Source organism: Rhipicephalus microplus, chromosome 2, assembly GCF_043290135.1.
Source record: "Rhipicephalus microplus isolate Deutch F79 chromosome 2, USDA_Rmic, whole genome shotgun sequence".
Classification (NCBI taxonomy): Eukaryota; Metazoa; Arthropoda; class Arachnida; order Ixodida; family Ixodidae; genus Rhipicephalus; species Rhipicephalus microplus.
In genome coordinates, this window is record NC_134701.1 from 298,296,960 (window position 1) to 298,317,024 (window position 20,065).

At 52.0% G+C, this 20,065-nt stretch overlaps 1 pseudogene; it reads right to left on the reverse strand.

The window, feature by feature from the left end:
• Positions 1 to 19,055: 19,055 nt before the first annotated feature.
• Positions 19,056 to 19,575, reverse strand: LOC142784405 (sprouty-related, EVH1 domain-containing protein 1-like; annotated as a pseudogene).
• Between the last annotated feature and the right edge of the window lie 490 nt (positions 19,576 to 20,065).

Genomic DNA, 20,065 nt, shown 5'->3' on the forward strand with positions numbered 1-20,065 from the left:
GTTGAGGAAACGACCGCTTACAAGATGGGGATACGAAAAAACAAACAGGTTTATGGCACTATTTACAAATATTTACAGCATAGAAAGGTTGAGAGTTTTCACAAACCACGAGCGTGGTGGTTGAACCGTTACACAGTTCAGAGCCACGTCCCGCACTCTGCGGCGTCGTTATAAGCCCTGTCGGGCTCCTCCTTCTTGAGGGGAACATCAATCACACACACACAACAGGCGAGGGGTACGAGCATGCACGGCCCACGTGAACATCCAATATTGAGTCGTGATCACTGCACTGAAAGGTGGCGCCAGAGGGGCTCTTTCTCGTCGTGTGTGCGCCGCTGGTCGAGGGGTCCCAAGCTCCGGACAGCAGACATCAAACGGTCCGCCAATCTGTCCGCTCAATTAGCAGGGCAATTTGTGGCGGCGGCCGCGGTTTCTTCCAAGGAAGACGCTGTCTTTGTTGTCCTCTCTGGAACGGCTTATGGCGTCGTGGCGACACGACGTCTCATCCTCCGGCTAGCAGAGACAATACCTGGTGGGCATAGGCAGCCGGCCAGTCGGCTACTTGTTTGAAGATTAAAAGAGCGCCGCTCCCCCGTCATCTCTGGACGCTGGTTCCGAGAAAACTGGGTTCCAGGCGTGGGAACGCTGCTCGGCTACGCTTCCCAGCGACAGCAAGGCGCCTACTGACGACGGTCATAACAGCTTCCCCCTCGCCAGATGAGTCATGGAGGGCGGCAGTCACCGCTGCTGCTCGCAGGGACGACGAGAGGGTCCGTAGGTCAATGCCAGGAACTCGCCTTTGCTTGTCGCATGGTCTAGGTAACTGCCGAAATCTTCGACAGTGGTTCTGAAACTCGACCACATGCACGAGCAAGCACTCGGCCCCCTTCGAACAAACCAAGCCAAAAGAGGGATGGCAAATCAATTTTCATTTCCTAGCTTTAACAAAAGCTCACACTCAAAACTCTCAGGACTCACTTGAGCAGAGAAACCAGACGTGCTACCTTACAAATTTACATAATAAGATGCACGAAAAAACTAAAATATCAATTTTGATACATCAAGAGCACCCCAGAATGGCTTAGAAAGAGCGGCTGAGCGCGTCCGCGTTTCCATTCAATTTGCCTTTTTTATACTTAATGTCAAAATGATATTGCTGAAGAATCAAGCTCCACCTCAAAAGGCGACTGTTCTTCGATGTCGCAGTTTTCAGCCAGGTAAGGGGACAATGGTCTGTTTCTACTGTAAATTTAGCACCTCCGAGGTAACACTGCAACTTATGAATGCCGCACACAATGCAAGCGCACTCCTTTTCTGAAGCGTAGTACGCCATCTCACGAGAGCTCAATTTCCGGCTCAAATAGAGCACGGGATGTTCTTTACCATCGTCATCTTTCTGACATAGAACGGCTCCTAGACCTCGATCGCTAGCATCACACTGGACCGTGAATTCGCGGTCGTAATCAGGAGCTTTCAAGACCGGATGGCTGATCAATGCTGCCTTCAGTTTTATTGAAGGCTGTTTCTTTCTTTTCATCCCAGGCCACTTTCGTAGGCTCTGCCCCGCGGAGAGCATCGGTCAAAGGGCTTGCCAACGTGGAATAATCTCGGATGTAATGATTGTAGTAGCATGTGAGTCCTAGAAACGCCCTGACGTCGGTCTTTGTTATTGGCCGGGGATAGTCAGCTACTGCTGAGATCTTTAGCTCGCAGGGTTTCCTGAAACCTTGTCCTACGTGGTGACCTAAGTAGTCGACAGTTGCTCTCGCAAGACAACACTTCTCAGCCTTTACGGTAAGCCCTGCTTGACGCAACCGGCCGAGCACCTCCCTTAAATGCATCAAATGATCCACCCAGGCATCGGAGAATACAGCGATGTCATCCAAGTAAGGTACAGCAAAAGCCTCGCAGCCCCTTAAAACCTTACTAAAGTGCTTATTTGGGCCGGTTGGTACATGGTCAACGAAGTGAAAAAAACAGCGCGTAACACAGGACAGAGAAGAGACGGACGAGGCGCTGATGGACAGCGCCTCGTCCGTCTCTTCTCTGTCCTGTGTTACGCGCTGTTTTTTTCACTTCGTTGCCCTTAAAACCTTGTCCATAAGGCGGGAAAAACAAAACGAAGAATTTTTGAGACCGAAGCTCATCATAGTGGGTAGATAGCTGCCCGCGGGAGTAACGAAAGCCGCGTATCGGCTGGCTCGCTCAGTGAGCGGCCCTTGCCAGTAACCTCGAGTAAGGTCCAACGTAGTCACGTAAGCTGCTCGACTAACCTGTTCCACTCTCTCTTCAATGTTCGGAATGGGATACACCTGATCCTTTGTGAGAGCATTTAACTTTCGATAGTCAACTACAGGTCTCGGGTCTTTGCCCAGAGCTTCTACCAAGATCATTGGAGAAGCGTATTCGCTCTCTGAGGGTTTAATTACTCCTAAATCCAGCATGCGCTTTACTTCTTTATCGAGAATATCTTTCTGTCGTGGAGATAAACGATAACAATTAGACTTCACGGGTTCCTCGGAAGTCAACTCAATGTCGTGCTCAGTCAAATCAGTCCGACCCGGCTTGTCAACAAAGCAGTCGTCAAACTCTCCTATCAGCTCGCAAAGATCCGAAAGCTGGGATTCTTTTAGTTCCTCTCTTTGCTTAGTTTTACTAAGGAGTTCTTTAGCGCTGCCTTTCCCTCCATTTAGACAAACAAAGTTGTCCTCCATCTCTTCAGGAAGATTCAGGGTCATATTCACCACAGCCTCTCTTTGCACATAAGGCTTCATTAGGTTGCAATGCTAAATGCGCACCTCTTTACGTCTACATGGAATTTTCACTGCGTAGTTGGTCATAGATAGCTTTGCAACTACTTCCGCAGGCCCTTCCCACTGTACTTCGAGCCTGTTCTGCCTTGACGCTTTTAACAACATGACCCGGTCCCCTATATTGAAAGTTCGTTGACGAGCTGTTCTATCATAGTAAACTTTTGATCGGGCCTGGGATGACTTCATGCTGACCTCCACAAGTTCTTTGGCGTTATATAGCCGCTCCAGTAGATTGATAATGAACTCTACCACGGTCGGATCTTCTCCATGTCCTTCCCACGCTTCGCGCACCATTCTCAAAGGTGAGCGCAATGACCTACCGTACACCAACTCGGCGGGGCTAAAACCAGTGGATTCGTGGGGTACCGTCCGCAAAGCAAAAAGTGCCGCTGGGAGGCATGCATCCCAGTCTCGTTTGTTCTCATAACACAATCCTCGAAGGACGCACTTCAGGACGGAATGCCATCTTTCTACGCTATTGCTCTGAGGGTGATGAATAGAGCTGTGCACTATTTTTATGTCACATCGTTCGAAAAAAGAGGTCGTGAGGACACTAGTGAATACGCTGCCCTGGTCACTCTGTATCTCTGTAGGAAACCCTACTCGCGAAAAGACGGACAACAGGAAATCCACAACACTCTGTGACGTAACCTCACGCAGTGCCACTGCCTCAGGAAATTTAGTGGCTGGGCATAACATAGTTAGAATGTAACGACATCCTGTCTTTGTCACAGGGAGTGGTCCCACTATATCGATCACTAACCGTTGAAACGGCTCGGTAATGATTGGCACTAACACCATAGGTGCTTTAAACTTATCCTGTGCCTTTCCAACTCGCTGGCATGTGTCGCACGACCGCACAAAATCTTCCACGTCCTTGAAACAGCCAGGCCAGTAATACTCTTGTAATAGCCCCAGCTTAGTTTTTCTGTGTCCAAGGTTACACGACCACGAACTGCCATGTGAAAGTTTCAGCAGGTCTGCGCGATATTTCTGGGGAATGACTAGTTGGTCTCGTTCCAATCCACGCTTATCCCTGTATGAGCGATACAACACGCCATTTCTCAGATGGAAAGAAATATTTTTCCTGGCCTGTTTACTCGTTCTTTGGCGCTCTCTAATCTCCTGAATGGTGGCATCTTCTAACTGCTCAGTGGCCAAGTTATCCCTGTTCGCACTCAGAAGTAAAGTAAAGCTATTTGATGCTGGTGGCAGTAACGCACACTCAAGTTCATTATCACGAGATTCCTTCTCCGGCTGACCGATCTCTGGTGCCTCGCTGCCAAGGTTGCCTGAAATGGCTTCCTCTGTTTGCACCACTGTTACGTCATGCGCTTCCTCAGTATTATTTGGCTCCGAGGATAGCTGATTTGCCAATTTTCTCACCTTTGAACGGGTTAACGCTTGAACTACCCTGTCACCGAAGAGAATGCCCTTCTCTCGCAATAACATATCCGACTTGTTTGAGAACAAGTACGGATAAAATTTAGGGAGTTTTTCTGAAACTGCTGCCTCAGTTGTTAGTTTACCAAAGGGCCCTCAATTACAACAGTTGCGACAGGCAAGCATACGCTCTGCTCTTCCACCACCTGGCGGATCCACGAGCACTGTCCTGTGTAGTCGGATGGTGACACATACGACGGGTGGACGACATCCATTGTTGCTGCCGAGTCACGCAGCACTTTGCATGGCTTTCCATTCACCACCAGGTCATGCATGTAAGGCTCCAGTAACCTCATGTTTTCTTCGCAGTCATTGACAAATGAAAACGCCATCTTTTCTTTTCGGCAGTTCGCGGCTATGTTACCAGTCTCATTACACTTGAAGCAAGCGAACGGTTTCTTAACCTCAAAAGCATTTTTCGCTTTTCCCGCGTTTTGCCCCTTTTCGCTAGGTTCACCATTGTCCTTCTTTTGAAATTTGTTAGAAGAAACACTTCTTTCCCTTTTTTCGTGTCGAGAGCTCGAAAAATGTTTTACGTAAACTTTACTTGAATTTGGCTTGGAATTGTAGGCGCCATCTGCACCCAGGTTATTGTTATAATATCGTCGCGACGCATACTCCTCTACGAGCTCAGCAGCTTTCGTCACAGAACTTATGTCACCCCGGTCCAGTAACCAGTTTTTTTCCTGCTCTGGGAGACAATTCAAAAACTGTTCTAATAGAATCCTCTCTACTACAGCGTTCTTGTCACTGTATGACTCTGTTCTCTGTAAGAGTCGGAAGGAAGGTCGCTGATGGCATCCCACCGCTGCCACCAGTTGTAAGATGTTGAAGGAGGAGGATACGGAAACAAAACAAGGTTTATGGTACTATTTACACATATTTACAGAAAAGAAGGGATAGTGGTTTCCCAAATCACGAGCGTGGTGGTGGAACGTTACATAGTTCAGAGTGACGTCCAGCACTCTGCGGCGTCGTTTTATGCCCTGTCGGGCTCCTCCTCTCCGAGTCGAACACCAATCACGCACACACAGGTGAGGGGGGCGAGCATGCACGGTCCACGTGAACACTGCACTGTGGTGGCGCCAGCAGGGCTCTTCCTCGTCGTGTGTGTGCCGTTAGTCGAGAGTTCCCACGATCCTGGCCGCATACTTCAAAGGGTCCACCGCACAGCTCGCCCAATTAGCGGGGCGATCTGCGGTGGTCGTCACGGTCTCTTTCAGGAAGACGCCGTTCCTGTTGCCCTCTTTCGTCGTGGCGTCGCGGCGACACGACGTCTCCTCCTCCGGCCAGAAGGGACAATGCTTGACGGACATAAGCAGTCGGCCGGTCGGCTACTTGACTGAGGATTAAAGAAGCGCCGCTCCGCCGTCAGCTCTGGCGCCGCTCACGCCAGCTTTCCTGTTGCCCGATGAGTCGCCGAGTCCATTAGTCACCGCTTCTGCTTGAAGGGACGACAAAAGGGTCCGCATTTGAAGGACGGGAACTCGCCTTTGCTTGCTGTTTGGTCTGGATAATTGCTCCAATCTTCGACAGCGTCTGTCAGACTGGGCGCCGAAAGGATTGAGAGCCTTTCCATAGGACCGACTTACTCACAACGGCGACTGCCCAGGTGAATTTCCAGGCCAAACTTAACAGCTCTTAAGCCATTCTGTCAAATTCGCTCTCATTTTGTACAGAAAGTCGGGATAGCTCTCGCTTTTAGACTTTTTAGCGCCCCTAAATCTTTGTCTAAACGCCTCTGCGCAAAGTATATACTTTCTTAGAAGGCAAGCCTTGACCTTCTCATAGTTGTCTGCGTCCTCCTTGCTGAGTCGCGCAACAACCTCTGCTGCATCGCAGGGCAGAACCGTGAGCAGCCTTTGGGACCAGGTGTCCTGCTCAAACAACATTTTCTCGCACATACGTTCGAAATTTGCCAGGTACAGACCAATATCTCCTGATACCACGTATGGCTGGATGTACTTAGACATCTTGAACTCTGCCTCCCTGTTGGGAAGAGCTATCACTTCCTGGGGACTGCTACCCGACCTCTTTCCCAACTCGAGTTCTAGTTTACGCATCTCGATTTCATGCGCTTGTCTTTGTGTTTCACGCTCTCGTTCTATGCGACGTTCCTCTCTCTCAGATTCCCGTCTTTTTGTTTCAAGCTCGCATTCTAAGCGACGCTCCTCTCTTTCACGCTCACGCATCTCTTCCTCCTCTTTCTGCTGTCTCTTTCTTTGACTGATGATGTCCCATGCTTCACAGAGCTCCTCATCATCAGCCCCCAAATCATTAATCACTTGAATGATTATGGGTTTTTCGTGCCGAACCCTTTGTATCGATACCCAATTCCTCACACAACAGCAAAACAGCAACAAGTCCGGCTTCTGCAGCTCCCGTAAGTTCATGATCGTACTGAGTGCTCGCTACTTTCAAAATAACTTTCCGAAACGGCGAAACTGAGTCTTTCGGCAAAGTTAACTACCAGTTCTAAATTTTAACCCTCTTCTAGAACCTGGTTACCTCAAAGGAAAAGCCAAGCACTCACCCATACGTGATCCATGTTTCGAGCCAGCTGCTTCTCGTGGGCCGACTGTTGTCTCTTGTAGCTTCGTATCCGACCACTGCCAACCAGTTGTTGTGGGTCGGAAGGAAGGTCGCTGGAGGTTACGAAAACAAAACGGTTTTATGGCACTATTTACAAATATTTACAGCATAGAAAGGTTGATAGTTTTCACAAACCACGAGCGTGGTGGTTGAACCGTTACACAGTTCAGAGCCACGTCCCGCACTCTGCGGCGTCGTTATAAGCCCTGTCGGGCTCCTCCTTCTTGAGGGGAACACCAATCACACACACACAACAGGCGAGGGGTACGAGCATGCGCGGCCCACGTGAACATCCAATATTGAGTCGTGATCACTGCACTGAAAGGTGGCGCCAGAGGGGCTCTTCCTCGTCGTGTGTGTGCCGCTGGTCGAGGGGTCCCAAGCTCCGGACAGCAGACATCAAACGGTCCGCCAATCTGTCCGCTCAATTAGCAGGGCAATTTGTGGCGGCGGCCGCGGTTTCTTCCAAGGAAGACGCTGTCTTTGTTGTCCTCTCTGGAACGGCTTATGGCGTCGTGGCGACACGACGTCTCATCCTCCGACTAGCAGGGACAATACCTGGTGGGCATAGGCAGGCGGCCAGTCGGCTACTTGTTTGAGGATTAAAAGAGCGCCGCTCCCCCGTCATCTCTGGACGCTGGTTCCGAGGAAACTGGGTTCCAGGCGTGGGAACGCTGCTCGGCTACGCTTCCCAGCGACAGCATGGCACCTACTGACGACGGTCATAACAACCAGCACAATTGGAGACGCCCAGGAGCTAGACAAGCGGCGAATAATGCCAGCCGCAAGCATGTAATCTTGCAACCCATCGATAATCTGCCTTTTGGCGAGACTGACGAGCCTGGGGTTACACTTCAAAGGAAGCGCGTCACCAGTTTCAATCACATGACTCACTAAATCGGTGCAGCCGATTTAGTGAGTCATGTGGTCGGTGAAGAGCTCGTCGTGTGATCGGTGAAGAGCTCGTCGTACTGACGTAACAGTGTCGACAGACGAGCCTTCTGTGCTTCATCTAACTGAGTCGCGCAGGCGACCAAAGGATGTAGTGCCTCTTCGTGTCGTGTCGGTCGATCCACACAGGGGTTTCGAGCCGACGAGCGCGGAACGCCAGGGTACGACCCCGGAGTTGGCGCACGACACGGTTCGTGCCGCCTATCGTTCCCGAAGGGGACTGTGAAAGGGCAAATGCGTTGAGCGGGGGCTTGGCTCCGAACTCTGCGCAGGACACGTTTCCGACGCTTCTGCCGCAAAGGCGACGGTAAGCGCCGTCGGCAAAGTCGAAAGTTCACGGCCGGCAATGGTGACCGGAATGAACGGCGCGTGCGTATCAGCAAGAAATGTGCTTGCCCTGCACGCAGAAGGAAGAAGCAGAGGTTGGGTCGCTCGTGCATTCACGAACGACCCGGAAGCCCGTTTCCCTGCCTCACAGGAGGCCTGGATCCGGCGCATTACCTTGCTATGTGCCCTCTTTCACGGCAGCGGTAACAGCGCACTCCATCACGGTCTGTATTCCCAGACGGAGCAGCCTCGAGCTGTCGTAGAGTTCGGGGCACACGTGTCGCGCTAGCGATGGGGTCAGCACAGTCTCGGTTTGGAGCTGGCGCAACCTCACCGCCTCCCACCGGGTAAGATCCCTGTGCGGAGGCGGGAAGCCACGCCGTTGCTCCCTGTACCACGCGAGGATGTCGCCGTAATCGAGCAGCTGCTCCTCGCCTTCTTCTTCGGTCGCCGTCGCGTCTTCGGAGGCGGGCGCGGCCGCGGTCCGGCACGTGGCGAGACCACGGGCCGCGGCATCCGCCTCCTCGTTGCGGTTCGGAGATCCTGGTATCAGGTCCCTACCCATGTGAGCCGGGAACCATTTTAGCGTCAGCCTCGACTTGGACTCGTCGCTTGCCAACGCCCTAGCAGCCGCCCCGCACACGGCTCCGCGCGAGAAGCTACGGATGGCCGTCTTGCTGTCACTGAGTATTGTCCGCACGCCCGGGGAGCGCGCCGCCAAGGCTATCGCCATCTCCTCGGCCTGGCTCGCGCTCCGCGTACGCACGCTGCATGACGTGACGATCTTGCCCGTCGTTGCGGCGACCGCCGCCGCCACGTAGGCGTCCTTGTTCTTGACTTTGGCGAATATGTGCAGTGTGTGCGCGAGCGCGAGAGCCACCCTGGCTCACATACTCTGGGGATGTGACGCAGACAGCGCGGACGGTCCGGTGTTACCGCCGCAAGTAGAACAGCGTGTGGGGTCTACGGACCCAGAAGACCAGCGAAGGGCCGTCCGGCAGCTCGAGGTCGCACTGGCGCTGCAAAGGCGAAAGGGGGACACCCTCAGTAACCCGAGCGGCGCCGGGGCACGAAGGCCTTGAGGTCTAGGCCCGCGTGACATTAGGACTTCTAGTGTAACGTGAGATAGGGTGAACCCCACGCCCTGCGCGGCCGGAGGGAATCCCGCATGCTGGAACCCAATAAAGTTTATTCTCTCTCTCTCTCTCGAGCTGTCGTGATCGGCTCGCTACCTTATCGCAGGATACGTTTCTGCGAGCCGCACCTCCCACATTACATTGGGTCGGAAAGCGTCCCTGTGTGGAGGTTTCAGGTGGAGCAGCGCTGGCTGCCCGCCTTTCATGCGTAAAGGGGTCAAGAGCGCGATCGTTCAACTTCCACGCACAGCCGGTTGCAGCCGCAAAGGCGGCGCCGAGAGGCTGTTGCCGTTGGGGAAGGGCCATGGCCCCCCTCCAAGCGCAGCGCGGCTCAAGGGCATTGCTGGCTGGCGGCGGCAGGCGATAGGCACGCGCGGCGAGAATGTCGCCTTGGATGCGCTTCGCCTCGGCGGCCAACTCTTCTAAGTCCCGGAAGCGGCCGCCACGCAGGTATGCCGAAAAAGTCGGATATGCCTGCCGTATCAACCGTTCGACGCGTTCCTCGTTCGAGGCTCGGGGCTCAGCGATAGAGATAAGTTCATCCATCGCACGTAGATACTCCTGTAAAGACTCGTCAGGAGCTTGTGTACGGAGCTCGAGCTCTCGCCGCATCCTACTTTCGTAGTCAGCGGGTAGGAATTCGCACAAAAAGACCGCACGAAATTTCTTGAGGTTTGCTGCACGGTAACCGGTAAGCCGATACCGTCTCGCCGCCGTGTCAGTCAGTGCAGCTGGAACAACACGTTCGAGCACCACCTTATTATACAAACCCATCGCTCTCTGATAACGTGACAGAGAGTCGAGGTAATCTCGGGCGGTGAGCTGATCACCGTATCCGCTGTAGGTCGGCAAAGGCAACATAACAGCGGGGTGACCGCTTTTCGGACCAGCCGAAAGCGTTTGCACAGCTCCCGAGAGTGCTTGGATCATCTGCACGGCGTTCTGCAGCAAAGTCTGCGTCGTCGCACCGGCTTCGTAGGAAGCCGTTGGTGCGTTGGCGGCGCGGTCGAGCGAAGGCGAGCAGTCACCCAGCTCGATCAGTGGGGCGGTTTCAAACATACCACCGCCCTGCGCGCCATTCCCAGAGCAAAATAGGCTCCTTGTGGGATTGGCCTGTTGTCGAACCAAAGGCGCACTTGGTGCGGCTACCATCGACAATTCAGGCGCCTGCTCAGCGTGCGTTCGAAGTGTCGGTTGCACGGCTGATAGCGGGCAAAAGTCGGCGAGGGCCAAGGCCTGCGCGCCGTCAATTCCGCAGGGAACCGACTGCGAGCGCTGTGCCGACGAACTGCCATGCATGCCGAAGGGCGCATTAGCAGTCGGAGGCGCTTGTGCGTAACGTTCGGGTAGGGCAAGGGGCCCATTCCGAAGCGACGCGCCATCTCCAAAGGGAGCGGCTAGGTGCCTCGTGTCGTCACCGCAATAGGGGGTACCGACACGGACGGGCGCCGAAGGGTTCCGGTCAATAGAGGCAATGGCCTCCTTGTGCGACCCGGCATCCGCTAACTAGGACCGCGGACAAAAATCCCGCGAAGCAGACATGTTGCAACGAGCCTGAACCGCGCAGGTGAACTGTCTCGCTAAGGTCAGTCAAAAGCTTAGAGCTTTTGATACCGCGTTGGGCGCCAGTCTAGTGACACGTATCCCGAAGGAGTACGGCCACTAGCGTAAGTCGCTGTAACGCGAGCTGCTGGGCACGCGTTAACCGTCGCCGTGGCGAGAACACGATACTGCTCAAAGTCGCAACACTTTATTGTGGCAACACCAAACGCAGTACAGCCCATTGCAAAGGCGCGGCGGGAAAGCAAATAGGCTTATCCACGCCACGGGCACGAAAGTACTACACAGGGTGCCACGAGCACGTCTCCGCGGTAAAGGTGATCTACGGATACACCGGGACCAAGGCCCGGTTGCTCGAGCGAGGGCGCTCGCTTTGGCTTCGGAGGGAGACGGGTCGGCGTAGCTAGGCCACGCACTAGGACACCGTACCGCCCTCGGCCGTGCGTACGCAGCGGGGCAACAAAAGGTGAGCGTTCGCCTCGGGCGCGAGGCGCCGTCAGCGAAGTCTGACGAGCCCCGAGCGACGGGAGTCGATGGACGGAAAAGATTGCCTGGCTCAACGTTTGCAGTCCCGGAGAATATATGTCTGCCCGCTCCCGACGCATCGCGCGAAAACCTCTCGGGAGTCCCCGCGCGTGGCGCCACAGTCAACATCCGCTACCGGGTGAGGGAGTTAATTGTCACTTAGCTCTCCCACCACGGCAGACAGCAAGGAGGGCAAACATGTCGGGAAATGAGAACGGCAGAAAAGGCGGCAAAGCCCGCGCAAAGGCAGCGGGCTAGCCTCCATTCCCACAAGCGTCACAGAAAAGCAGTGCTTGACCATTGTGTGGGCCCTTGGAAAGTTTCACCCATATCTATATGGTTGTTCTTTTGACGTTGTTAACGACCACCACGCGCTGTGCTGGCTTTCGACGTTAAAAGACCCATCAGGCCGCCTCGCTCGCTGGGCGTTGAAAATTCAAGATTATGACATACGCGTGGTTTATCGGTCAGGACGGAAGCATGCTGACGCCGACGCCCTTTCCCGTTCCCCCCTTTCCCAGAATGCCACAGATGACTCTGCTTGCGATTCCACATTGTCATCACTTGACTTTGACACCATTGCTATCGAACAACGCAATGACCCGTGGACTGCGTCTCTCCTCAATCATCTCTCCGACACGTCTGAACTCCCAAAGACGTGAACGCTCCGGCGCCAAGCTCCACACTTCTCGATACGTGACACGCTTCTCTATCGACGCAACTACGAGCCAGAGGGACGCAAGTGGCTGCTCGTCGTTCGACGAACCCTGAGGTCGCAGATTTGTTCCTCTTTCCACGCTGACCCACAATGTGGCCACGCAGGAGTTTTCAAGACCTAAGAAAGGCTTCTACATCGCTACTACTGGCGTGGTATGTATACCTTCGTCGGCAACTTCGCCCGCTCTTGTGCCGAATGTCAGCGCCGAAAATCTCCACCACACGCCTCCGCCGGTGAACTGCAGCCTTTACCATGCCCTTCCCGACCCTTCGAACGGGTTGGAATAGATGTTTATGGGCCACTTCCATTGACTCCGACTGGCAACAGGTGGATAATAGTTGCTATCAACCACCTAACGCGCTATGCTGAGACCACTGCTCTTCAAACGGCTACAGCACAGGAGGTTGCCACTTTCCTACTGCGTCATTTTGTGTTGCGTCATGGAGGCCCTCAAGAACTCCTCAATGGCCACGGCCGCGCCTTCTTGTCCGAGGTCATTGAAAAATTGCTCGCTGAGTGTACTATTGTACATCGAACATGTACCGCTTACCACCCTCAAACCAATGGGGCTACCGCGCGCTTTAATCGTACTCTCGGTGACATGCTATCTATGTATGTGACGCCTCATCACTCTAACTGGGACTTAGTCCTCCCATTCATTACATACGCCTATAATACGGCAATGCAAGCGACAACAGGCTTCTCCCCTTTTTACCTCCTCTATGGCCGTCACCCGTCCCACACCATTGACACCGTTCTGCCCTATTGACCGGACGCGTCCGAGTGCCTACCGATCTTGGACACCGCCAGACACGCAGAAGAATGTCGCCAGTTAGCTCGTTGCTTTACCTGCGATGACCAAAACAGGCAAAAAGCAATTCATGATGCCCAGACCTCAACTCCCGTTTTTCTTCCGGGTGCTGTTGTGTGACTGTCAGTTGCGCATCGCTCACCTGGGCTCTCTTCCAAAATTCTGCCGAAGTACGATGGGCCATATCGTATTCTCAAACAAACTTCGCCAGTAACCTACCTCATTGAGCCTCTTACGCCACCATCAGACTTGCGACATCGCAACCGCGAGGTTGTACACGTCCAGAAGCTCAAGCAGTACCACGGTTCAACGCCGCCTGCAGAGGACTAAGTCGCCAGGATGGCTCCTTTTTTTCTCCGTGGGGCCATTGTAAAAAAAGAGGAAGTACTCCAGCGCAGAGGCAGCAGCATCGAGCGTGCAGCAGCGGCTCGAGCTCGGAAATTGCGGCTGGTGCATCGCCTTCCAAGCCTTTCAAGCATCAACCTTTCTGCTCAATAAATCTCCTTTATACTAGCATTTTTGAATATCAAGGGAGAGTACGATAGCGTAGTTCAAGAGGACTTGTGGGGAATACTAGACACACTGGGTGTGGAAGATGGAGTCACTAATCTTTTAAAGGAAATCCATAAAAGTAACAAGGTAGTTTTAAAGTGGGAAAAACAGGTATCCAAGCCAACAGAGGTTAAACAGGGACTTAGGCAGGGATGTCCACTGTCACCCTTGTTATTCATGAAGTACCTACAAGGATTAGAAGCCAAATTAGAGGGAAGTGGACTTGGCTTTATGGTGACCCCGCTATTACTGCAGCGGACGATCATCGCGGGTTCACGCTTAGCAAGCCACAGGGCCGCTACTCACTCCGTTTACTCGCGTGTAGCGCACCGCTCCGCGCGCGCTCAACTGATAAGGCGTTTAGCGCGGCGCGGCAAATAGACAGTGTTCTAATGCACAAGTACACAACACTTTATTGCCTCTGGCGGCACCCCGCACAACAGTACAACGTCCGCTCCCGGGACGCGGGTAGCAAAGGCATCCGCACGCGGACGTTCACAATAAGGGGAAAACCGCGAGCACGTCGCAGCTGGCAATGGCGAGCTTTCACACGCCGGTCGGGAAAAGGTCCCTCGCGGCTATGCTGCGCACTCTCACGATGGCCAATGGGCCTGGTCGCGAGTGTTAGGGCAAACCTCGTACGCGTAGGCCTACGGCAAGTGCGGCTCGTTGTGGTACGACCACTTCAAGCACTAGGCACCGCTGTGGGCTTAGCGTACGCTACCGAAGCTAGCACTCAAGTAAACACGCCTGCCGAGGTGCCCAAGGCCACTCCAGGCAGGCTACACTCCGGCGATTTCCAAAGGGGACGTGGACCAAGGAGTTTATACTAATTCTAGTATAACCTCCTTGACGTGGACGAAGGAAAACACGTGCTTACCCGGCGCAACCACGGAGAAGAGAGCGCTCCCTCGGCGCGCGCGTACCGCGTGCCGTGCCCGCACGTGGCGCCGTCTATCGCCACGCGTCGTCATCAGAGCAGGAAAAGCAAAAGGGTGTGGCCGTGCGGCGGAATGCCCGCGAAATGGTCGCAGGCGCGCCTCAGATCCCCACAGCTTAAACCTCTCTTTAGTGAAACAAGGAAAACTCATTGATCAGGCACTACCAGCATTAATGTACGCAGATGATATACTGCTAATGGGCGACAACAAGGAAGATTTGCAGAGATTGATGGACATCTGCGGTAATGAGGGAGATAGGTTAGATTTTAGATTCAGTAAAGAAAAATCAGCAGTCATGACTTTTAATGATAACGAAGGTCATTATCATCATCAGCCTGACTACGTCCACTGCAGGGCAAAGGCCTCTCCCATGTTCCACCAGTTAACCCGGTCCTGTGCTTGCTGCTGCCAATTTATACTCGCAAACTTCTTAATCTCATCTGCCCACCTAACCTTCTGTCTCCCCCTAACCCACTTCCCTTCTCTGGGAATCCACTTTGTTACCCTTAATGACCAGCGGTTATCCTGTCTACGTGCTACATGCCAGGCCCATGTCCATTTCTTCTTCTTTATTTCAACTATGATATCCTTAACCCCCGTTTGTACCCTAATCCACTCTGCTCTCTTCTTGTTTCTTAAGGTTACACCTACCATTTTTCTTTCCATTGCTCGCTGCGTCGTCCTCAATTTAAGCTGAACCCTCTTTGTAAGTCTCCAGGTTTCTGCTCCGTAGCTAAGTACCGGCAAGATACAGCTGTTATATACCTTCCTCTTGAAGGATAGTGGCAATCTACCTGTCATAATTTGAGAGTGCTTGCTGAATGTGCTCCACCCCATTCTTATTCTTCTAGTTACTTCAATCTCGTGGTTCGGCTCTGCGTTTATTACCTGCCCTAAGTAGACATAGTCTTTTACAACTTGAAGTGCACTATTACCTATCTCGAAGCGCTGCTCTTTTCTGAGGTTGTTGTACATTACTTTCGTTTTCTACAGATTAATTTTAAGACACACCTTTCGGGTCTCCTTGTCTAACTCTGTAATCATGAGTTGCAATTCGTCCCCTGAGTTACTCAGCAATGTAATGTCATCGGCGAAGCGCAGGTTACTAAGGTACTCTCCAGTAACTCTTATCCCTAACTGTTCCCATTCTAGGCTTCTGAAAACCTCCTGTAAGCACGCGGTAAATAGCATTGGGGAGATTGTGTCCCCCTGCCTTACTCCCTTCTTGATTGGTATTCTGTTGCTTTCTTCATGAAGCACTATGGTAGCAGTTGATCCCCTGTAGAGTTCTTCCAGAATGTTTATATATACTTCATCTACGCCCTGATTCCGAAGTGTCTGCATGATGGCTGATATTTCTACTGAATCAAATGCCTTCTCGTAATCTATGAAGGCTATGTATAGTGGCTGGTTATATTCTGAGCATTTCTCTAATGCCTTATTGACAGTATGAATGTGGTCAATTGTTGAGTAGCCTGTTCGAAATCCTGCTTGTTCCTTTGATCGATTGAATTCTAATGTTGTCTTTACTCTGTTAGCGATTACCTTTGTAAATAGCTTGTATACAACAAAGAGCAAGCTGATCGGCCTGTAATTATTCAAGTCCTTTTCATCTCCTTTCTTATATATTAAGATGATGTTAGCGTTCTTCCAAGACTCTGGTACCCTTCCCGTCAGGAGACACCTCGTAAACTGGGTGGCTAGTTTTTTAACACAATCTGGCTTCCATCTTTCAGCAGATCTGATGTTACCTGAACCTCACCAGCAGCTTTGCCTTTTTGCATTCTCTCCAAAGCTTTTCTGACCTCTTCTATCATTACTGGTGGGCTGTCATCTGGGTTACTGCTAGTTCTTATAGTATTAAGGTCGTGGTTGTCTCGGCTACGGTACAGATATCTGTAAAACTCCTCCTATCCTATCCTATCCTATCCTATCCTATCCTATCCATATTGGTGGTTATTTTGCCTTCTTTGTCCCTTAATGTATACATCCGACTTTTGCCTATCCCAAGTTTTCTCTTCACTGCTTTGACGCTTCCTCCGTTTTTCAGAGCGTGCTCAATTCTCTCCATGTTATACCTTCTTACATCGCATACCTTACGCCTATTAATCAATTTCGAAAGCTCTGCCAGTTCTATTTTGTCTGTTGTACTTGACACTTTCATGATTTGACGCTTCTTAATTAGATTCTTCGTTTCCTGGGAAAGCTTGTCAGTGTTCTGTCTAACTACCCTGCTTGCAACTTCCACTGCACACTCCGTAATGATACTCGTCCGATTATCATTCATTGTATCTACGCTAAGGTTGGTTTCCTCCCTAAGACCCGAGTACCTGTTCTCAAGCGACACTCTGAATCCCTGAACTTTCCCTCTCAGTGCTAGCTCATTGACTGGCTTCTTGCGTATCGGTTTCTGTCGTTCCTTCTTCAAGTCTAGGCGAATTCGAGACCGTATCATTCTATGGTCGCTGCATCGTACCTTGCCAACCATTTCCACATCCTGCACGATTCCTGGGTGTGCACTCATTATAAAGTCTACTTCGTCCTTATTTTCGCCATTAGGGCTGCTCCATGTAAACTTGCGATAAAAGGTATTCAAATTCCGTAAATTATTGCGTTCTACGAATTCTAGATATACCGAGAGAAGAATGCTGACCACATATACCTCAGCATGTCGCTTTTCTGCTGCAGTGCTTGCTGGTTGAATGCAGCAGATTTGAATTTGTTCATATGCTCATTCGGATACCCCTTACTGCCAGAACTAATCTTGTCAGACCCTAGCATTCCAGCCAGCTAGTGTGCCAGCAAGGCCTTAAAGGAGTCAACTGGCTGTCGGGTACGACAAGCACTTGGTACGACAAGTTCTCCTCTGGCGTTTCTAGTACCGATGCCATAATCTCCTACTGCCTGGTCTCCAGCCTGCTTCTTCCCTACTTTTGCATTAAAGTCACCCATCATATAGTATACTGTGTTTTTACCTTACTCATTACCGATTCCACGTCGTCATGGAAGCTTTCAACAGAAGCGTCATCATGGCTGGATGTAGGCGCGTAAGCCTGTATCACCTTCAACTTGTATCTTTTATTCAGTTTAATTACGATACCTACCACCCTTTCGTTAATGCTATAGCATTCCTCTATGTTGCCAGCTATGTTTCTGTGAATTAGGAACCCCACTCCCAGTTCTCTTCTGTCAGCCCAGCCCCGATAGCAAAGGACGTGCCCATTCTGTAGCACCGTATAGGCCTCATCTGTCCTCCTAACCTCACTGAGCCCTATTATATCCCATTTAACACCCTCTAGATCCTCGAATAGTACAGCTAGACTTCCCTCACTAGATAAGGTTCTAGCGTTAAACGTGGCCAAGTTCAGGTTCCAATGGCGGCCTGTCCGGATCCAGAGATTCTTAGCACCATCTGCTGCGTTGCAGATCTGACCGCCGCCGTGGTCAGTTGCTTCGCAGCTGCTGGGGACTGAGGGCCGTGAGTTATTTGACGTATGCATGTGGGAGGTGGTGGCCAGATACTGCACCAGGGTGGCCAATCCTTCTCTGGTGAGGGAGTGCGTTCCCGGCGGTTGTTACCGGTGAGGCCGCACCCCAGGCCTATTAATGCAGATCCATCACCACGCGGATTTTTTTTATCCGGTTGGAAAGTGCGCGGCACCGGGATTTTAGCCACGGACTTTTTGCATGCGAGGTGGATGCTCTAACCACTACGCCATTACCGTCCTTCGTGCTTTAATACCGGGCTACAATTTTTATCAGACGCAAAAGAGGCGCGAAACCATTAAGGAGAAAGCGAGATGGATAAATGTTCTCAATGAATACGGGGTTGAGCAACTGAGGTTACTAAAGTTTGAACAGTATCAAGTGCCGCGATATTGTCGTACGGTGTTGTGATCGCATTTCGAGCCGTGTCGTGAAGCACTCCTCTGGACCGATCACGGTCAAGCAACCTTGAAATTTGGTGATTTGGTGGTGTTTCATGATGTCCATAAAATCACCCCCGACTTCCAGTGAAATGACACGGATTGATACGAGCAATCACTCATATAGCAGTGCTCAAAGATAAAAAATAAATAAAAAAGGACAGAAAAAAAACAGGGGCAGCTACGCACTATGGGTGTGCGAACACTGAGGAAACAGAGGTGCTACGACTCTACGAGGTGGTACGACTCCGCCTCCTTCCCACCCCCTTGCTCAATTGTATTATACACGACTGCTGTAGTACTACGCTTAACTGTGACCTATGTAGTATGCACCATAGAGTTTCCTAAAATTAACTAGAGGGGCTCTGGCGCTGCCATTGTTCAGCGACAATGGGAATAATGGGTAATACATAGATTTGCCTAGTGTTCGTACTTGCGGGCGGTGAATCGTATTTGCGGCTTTGTTTTTTTTTGTTGGTTTCAGTTTCGTTTTTAAGGAAAAAAAAAACAAACCCTTTTGAACTTCGCGACCAGATTGGAAATGGTAAGCCTAAAAGAATAATGTGGTGAAGCGCAAACGCTGAACATTTGCTAATTTTTGTTTTGTGAGAAAACAGCTCGAAGCCACACGAACACACACGGAGCCAGAAGCAGGCCAGATATGCGAAGGTTAGACAAATGTGTATACCACCCATCATTCCCATGCTCGCTGAAGCGCCGTGCGTTGCAGCTTCCATAGACACTAGCGCCAGAGTTACCTCTAGCGTATATTATCGGTATTGGCGAGCGTGACTGTACAGTCGAGCAGGCCTTCCATTGCGATGCGCACGGCCTTGTCGAAGGCCCTGGCGTCCACCGACGTCTGGAAAGTGAGCCCGAACTTGTGCTCTCTGGCGGGCCAGTCACAGAACACCTGCCAGTGGTGGACGGTGGGCATCACCTTGTTGTACGTGAAGTCCCGCCAGATGGCGCACGAGAGGAGCACGCGGGCCTCGCGGTCGCCGACGATCTGGTAGCAGCAGGCGCCCGGCACGGGCGTCGCGCTGTTCGGCTGCAGGTCGCTTGCGCACTGACACGTTGCTGAGGCCACCGCCGCCCGTCGAGTCGTCTCGCGTCATCACCTGGGCCCACACACGAACCATGCAGCCGCCATCGCGGAAGCTAGCTTCGGTCATGTTCCCTCCTTGGATGGAGTGTCATTTTGGCCGTGCGCGGGCTGCTTCGTCCGTCTTGCGATAATCCTCAGGTGTAGGCCGACGGGGGCCCCGACTTGGACGGGAAGGAGAAGTCGACGCCGTCGTGGAGCTGCCTCGAAGTCCTCCGAACGGTCATTGACGAGGTTTTCTCTGTTGCACGTCACTTCACCAAAGAGAAATATGAACTCCCCACGCCACTCAGCACGGACAACACAACCGACGCCGCTTCTTACCACTGCCCTGCCAACAAGCCCCGGCCACACGCACTCACCAAAAGCCCCCCACACTCGTAGCGCAACACCGCCGCCGCTCGAGTTCGGCTCGCAGTCCGTTCCCGACGAAGACGTGAAAGCGTCTCCCCAAGGCTATAGCTATTGCAAGCCTATTCTCCATTTGCTTCATTAAAACCGATATTTTTCTATATCTGGATTTGTCATATCGAGGTTTGAGTGTATTCGCTTCGAATCCCAAGTTTACTGAGGAGATGAAGAGATGAAACTAGCAAAAAAAAAAAACCACACGAAAAAAGCAAAGAAGAACAACCACACACAACCAGCGCTTGTCCTGTGGGGCT